The sequence below is a fragment of the Pinus tabuliformis genome, chromosome 4_2, assembly GCF_031772625.1.
Source record: "Pinus tabuliformis cultivar Carrire ecotype Pingquan chromosome 4_2, CPIR1, whole genome shotgun sequence".
Taxonomy (NCBI): domain Eukaryota; kingdom Viridiplantae; phylum Streptophyta; class Pinopsida; order Pinales; family Pinaceae; genus Pinus; species Pinus tabuliformis.
The window spans coordinates 957,910,398-957,916,992 of record NC_142304.1 but is presented as its reverse complement, the minus strand read 5'-3'; positions in this window follow the sequence as shown (position 1 = coordinate 957,916,992).

The window sequence follows — 6,595 nt, the reverse complement described above, 5'->3', positions numbered from 1 at the left end:
TGGCTGCCCTCTAGCTCGATGGTGATAACTGTTGGAGCTCGGAGTTGTGGGTGGAGATCACGAGGAAGGCCATTCAATGCCGTGGACAACCTTCCTACAAAACCTCAATTCCACCTTGGCTGTCTCCTAGCCTTCATCTGCGTGGGTTTGCTCCATTTAATGTCAAAAAAACCTGAAATAAGCATGTATTAGCCACCTAGGAATAGTGACTACCCTTCATTCATACAAATAACATAAATATACTAAAAATGATGCATAAGTCATGAAAAATGAAGGGTTGAGCAAGGGTAGTGAGGCAAAATGAACCCAAAATGTTACCAAATTTGGCGCTCATCACTAGCCATGACAGGAATTTCGTCAAACATGTCACAAAAACGTGCAATCTATAGCTCATAACAACAAATCTGAGCATATGGATCTCATACTTATCTAAGAATCACTAAGAATAGCCTTATCACATTAGTTGCATTATCATCTATTAGGTAATATATTCATTAATCATTCATTTATAAATCAAAACATTACGAGAGCCATACATCATCAATGTCATAAAACGTACTCATAACCATCATATAACCAACAAAAATAATAAGGATACAACAACCATAGAATCCACATATAAAATAGTACATTTATATATGAAATACCAAGGAGAAGGAACTCTTATTCATTAATGCCAAATCCAACCAAGTTTGGGAATTCCATGGACAACTTGACCATATATTTTTGTAACCAAATATTTCTTTCATCCAATCACCCTTGTGCCATATTCCAAACATGAATGTGGGACTCATAACAAAAACTCAACCAGGGCTTCAAAAGTCTACACCCCCTCACCCTAATCAATAGAACCAGGCTTTATCACAATCCGCACTAAATCACTAGGCCCTAAACAAGAATGGATGCCACCGGATTTCTTCATATACACCATGAGGAATATTCCATTCTCCTACTCTGTAGGATTTACCATAATCCGTACCGGATCACTATGACCTAACTAAGGCCATGGTATCTATGATTTATAGTATATACCATCCTAATATTCCTAATCCCAATTAGTACTCCACCCTCTAGGCTTTACCGTATATCCCATCTCGGGATTCCTACACCTGATGGAGAGCACCCACCTATAGGATTTACCATATGTCCCACCATTCACTAGTCGAGTACTCCTAGGGCCACCGACGTAACACAAAAGTTGGCTTGACCATAACCCATAGTCTAGTTCAGGGGTCACTAGGCCATGTGTTCTTTCTTTCAGAGATCCGCCTCTCTCAGGTTTGAATCCATCTGGAAATCCAACTCAACCAAAAACATGAGAAACCATCAAAACATGTCTATCAGAAAATGGTAAGGCAAGGCTAAAGAACATTGTCACAACGGGAAAAACCCATGCGAATGGTAGCAAAGGAAACAAGAACACACATGCCTAACCATGCATGCCAAAAATAGCAAGGAAATCATGCACGCAAATCGATACCTGCAAATAATCCCAATGTAGATGCTTGATCCTGATCTTCCTTGCTTGATCCTTTCTTTTCTTTTCTTGATGCAATGTTGAAGTGCTCCAAGAAACTCTAAGTGGCCAAGAGTATGAGAGACAAAAAATAGAGAGATAGCTCCAAATGTAAACTAACAAAAGTCTATCAACTGATCCTCAAAAGAATTTTTATCAATGGGGCCTATATATTTTTCAATTTCCATTATTTTCTTTCAATTTTCTCCTCACATGCAACTTGTGACCTTCCACCTTCCTTTTCTCCTAATTTTCATTATCTTCATAAATAAAATGCCAATTTTTGCCTCATACCTTTCCAAAGCCTTTTCCCTTTCCTTTGCCAATTTCCTTATCCATAATAAACCAAATGAACGCCCACTAGGATGTTTTCCCCAACATTCCGCTTGGAATACTTGTCCCATGACCTTGGTCTTAATTTTTTTTACATGAATTTTCACCAGGGATGTTACAAAATCCTCTCCTTTCTGGGAACACCATCATCGATGTTCAATGACACCTACAACTAACAAAACCTTTAAAACACAAAACATACTTCCCATGGAGCTTTATGACACAACTCATTGTTGTATTTACAATGACCATTGTTGAAGATATAAAAATAATATTGTTTAATGGAGATTTATAATAGAGCTCATTACGGTATTTACAATAACCACATATACTTATGCACATTTTCTTTAACCAACAAATAATCATACTTTCTATGGAGCTTTATAAATATAGCTCAGTATATTTTTTACAATAATATACACATATACACATATGCACATTTTCTCAACAAGAAAATAAAAGGACAATAAGGGATCCTGAGGTTTACACCTCCATCCTAAAAGTAATACCATGATTCACCTCTTTCCTAGGAACTCGAGAATCCACCTCCAAATTCAAAGTTGCATCTAATTTCCAACGCTACAATCCTGCGCTATTCTACCATCAGTGAATAGTCATCGACTCATTTTTCCAAGGCACACTCCTAATGTGCATCTGATTCCATTTGGAAATGCTAATAACAAAAAATAAATGCATTCCCTGACCTTTCCTTATCTTCCATACATCCCCACAGGAAAGCTGGTCATCTCCATGCAGTTACTCACCTTCCAAGTTCCCTGAAATCCCCTATCCTAGGAAACTCATCGCTTGGAAAGGCTTCCTCACATCACAAGGTGAAAAAGAAAGGGCATATACCTACCTCATATCCATCATGCCAATGATAGCATGCTCATCGAAATCAATGGAGATTATTGGGTATTAGTGTCTAGTAATGACCTTGCTCTTGAAGTGGTTTACCAACATTTTCTTGCATTTCTAATTCCTTTTGTTGCCGCTACTAATTCTTGCAGTTAATTTCAACCACCCAACCATTCATTTCCATGATTTCCTATACCAAGCACACAATTCCCACTAGATTAAAAACGAATTGAAATATATTCAAATCATACCTCATTGGTAGCTCACCAGTAAGGTACACATGCAATTCTATTCACTTCTTGTCACAACAAGCCAAACCATATCTTAACCAAATCATCACATATAATCATACCACATCAGGTTAGATCAAAATGCAATCATCATAATCAAAATATTGAATCACATGAAGTAATCATAAACTAGAATCAAAGATCACATGGATAATAAAACTAAAATAAAATACTAATACTTATGCTTTAATCGATCCTTAGCTTCTACCATTATCATCTTCCCTTTTCGTACACACACCAGATCATTTTACACACCTGAAAAATGCCTTGCTCCTTTTCTTATCTTCAATAATGTACACACACGCATAATGTACATCTCATGGATACACCCACACATGACATACAATACCATGCAATATATTCACCTACACTCAACATACAAGACATACACCTACACCCGACATACGACACAACAAATACACCTACACCAGTGTATGACACAACACATACACCTACTTCCAATGTACAACACAATACATATACATACATAGTGTAGAACATCATAAATACACTTGTTACGATGCCATGAATACACAATGCACATAGGTAGTACCACATGTATAGAAAAACATGCACATAATGCCACATGTGCATAAAATAGCATGTATGACATGCACAAATACCACATGTACAACATGTAGGCAGTACCACATGTAGACAACACCACCACCACAATGTGTACACAACATCACATGTACATGGCACCACCTGTACAACATGTACACAAGACCAAATGTACACAACACCACATGCACGACATGTACACGACACCACATGTACACAGGACAACATGCACGACATGTACCCATCACGACATGCACGTAGCACAACACGTACAAAATGTACGCGATACCATATACACTCAACACCGCATGTACAATTATACACACAACACTACATGTACATAGCACAATATGCACACCATGCACACCATGCCATATGTACACAACACTGCATATGCAACATGCACAAAGCACCATATGTACATAGCACTACATATCCAACATGCACATAACACCATATGCACATGACACTCCATATCTAACATGCACACAGTGTGATGTGCACATAGCACCACATGTCCAACATCTACATAGCTATATATATACCTAACACTGCATATGGAATATATACATAACAACGTATATACAATGAGAACACAACAGTGAACACCATCTATACATAGCACTGCATAACCAACTTGTACACAACACCATCTCTACATAGTATTGCATAAGCAAATGGTACACAATACCATATATACACAAAATTGCATGCACACAACATCAGAGGTGCAATATGTACAACATATATAACATATACACAACAATAGTACCACACATCCAAATATGACATTGTCTCTACTAGGTAAACATGTTTCTAGCATCTTTCCACCATCCATGCTTGTCCAAGTATGTCACAAATCTCACTGCTTTCATTCTGCTGATGTATCCTTCAACGTTACCTGTCCATAGCATAAACATAGGCATAGTACAATCATATAATATCATTTCATATCCACATGATACTGGCCTTGTAGATCTGTCATGGTTACTCTTCCCACTTGATTCCTTATAAACCAGGAACCTCTCCATGCCATTCAACTTCATAAGCAATCATTCCTCCACAACAATGATTCTTGATGACCCTATCAAACAACAACATACATATATATAAAAAACAACATTAAATCATCATGATCCATGAAGACTCTATAAGATAATTCTATACATACATATATATGTGTGTGTGTGTGTGTGTGTGTGAACATTAGCACAAAACAATCTTAATGACCCTTCTAGTCAACGAAATACATACATACATATATGAATATATAAAAATAATCATAATCATAGTTACAATAGACACACGAGATATCATAAGGTTTGAGGTTAAGAGAACTCCCTTTATCCATTCACAACATGCACAACGATGAGAAAAATAGTTCCCAACTTAGACAAGGCAATGTTTATCTCATATCCATTTACTTTACCTTTCTTGCCACCATACATTTTCCACCAATGAAACCAACAAATAAAACTCACTATCATACTCTTGCCTTCAATTGTCCTTACTCATGTACCAAGCTTCATCTAATTCTTGCATCACTTGTTGGGTTTTATCCAGCTCTTCACAGACTCCATTACCTCTCCTTCTTTTCAACCAATTCCCAAGACCCTCAAAACATAAAAGGGAAGAACTAGAAAAAAAAAATAAGAAAACCACAAAGGCCAATAGCAATATGGCACCATAAGCTAAATGGTATGGCCATAGATTAGACGTAAACAAAGTTGCAATCAAGTGCAACAAATCACAAAAGACCAAAATCACAACACTAACAACAACCACCATGACTCAATTCCCATGGTTTCCAAGGAAATATCAACTTGATCCTTCTTCAAGATTTCCTGGAAGTCTCTTTTCCATGCAATCCCATACATCATACTACCATAAACACACAACTGCCAGTGCATAAGTAAACATAACAATGTGCTAGTTATCTTACTTTGTTGTGTTAAACACATTGCCACATTATACACCTGCACATATTATTCCTCAAGGGATTCCAATTCCCTTGGCGAATCCAACTATAACCAGAAGCCAATCATTATACCTGTCAAATACATGTCTGCAAATATAGCACATATACACATAATTTTAGACAAGATTAGGGTTAAGAAGACTTCTCATATTCAACACACTTTTTCATTTCGAATTGTGGTTTCCAAAAATTACCAAAGGACTTCTCATCTAATTCATTTCTCTTACCTTTACCTTGTTGCAACTGAGTCTTAATATGTACTGTCACATCACCTAAGTCATAGTTATACAAACACATCAAATATTACCCTATCACGCTAATACTAAGTATGTTTCCCTGCAACTTCTGACACATGTTGATGAGATGTTCCAAAGATCAAGACAACATATCTATTAATTTTAAATCAACCTTTATCAAGACTAACATCCATGTCATAATCAACTAACAATCATAAGACATAATTATACATCTATCACCTACTTACACTCAAGTGTTGCATTATGAATTAGGTGTTGTCCTTGATGGAAACTTGCCTTATGCGTTGTCCTTGCTGACAACCTATTTGATGAATGGACTACTTGATAAAGGTATAAACTAGATGTGACATAATGCATGGAAGTTATGTTTATAGATGTGACAAGATGTAGGGCAGTTTAGAGGAATCAATTCATAAATGATAAAGTGATGGCAACTCACATTGTAACAGGTCAATTCATAGGTAACAGAGTAATAGAACAAAAGAACAAGATGATGAAACAAAGGATTACAAATCAGAATCGAGAAATTGAGGAAAGAGAATGTTTTAAGTTGTATATGTTGTTTAACCTAGTCCAAGTCACATATACATGCGGGTTCATAGAATAGAGGGTGCGTATGCATATGCACACAGTTTCATAGAAGGAAAAGTGTGTATGGGATGTAAAATTAAGGTTAAATAATACCAAGGGTCCATATCACGGTATTAGCCCACAATATTGAGGTTAATAACGGTTACTTGATCCCGTATAAAAATACCATAGCTTCTAAGTGTTGTTTTGGTGCATGGTATTGACAAAG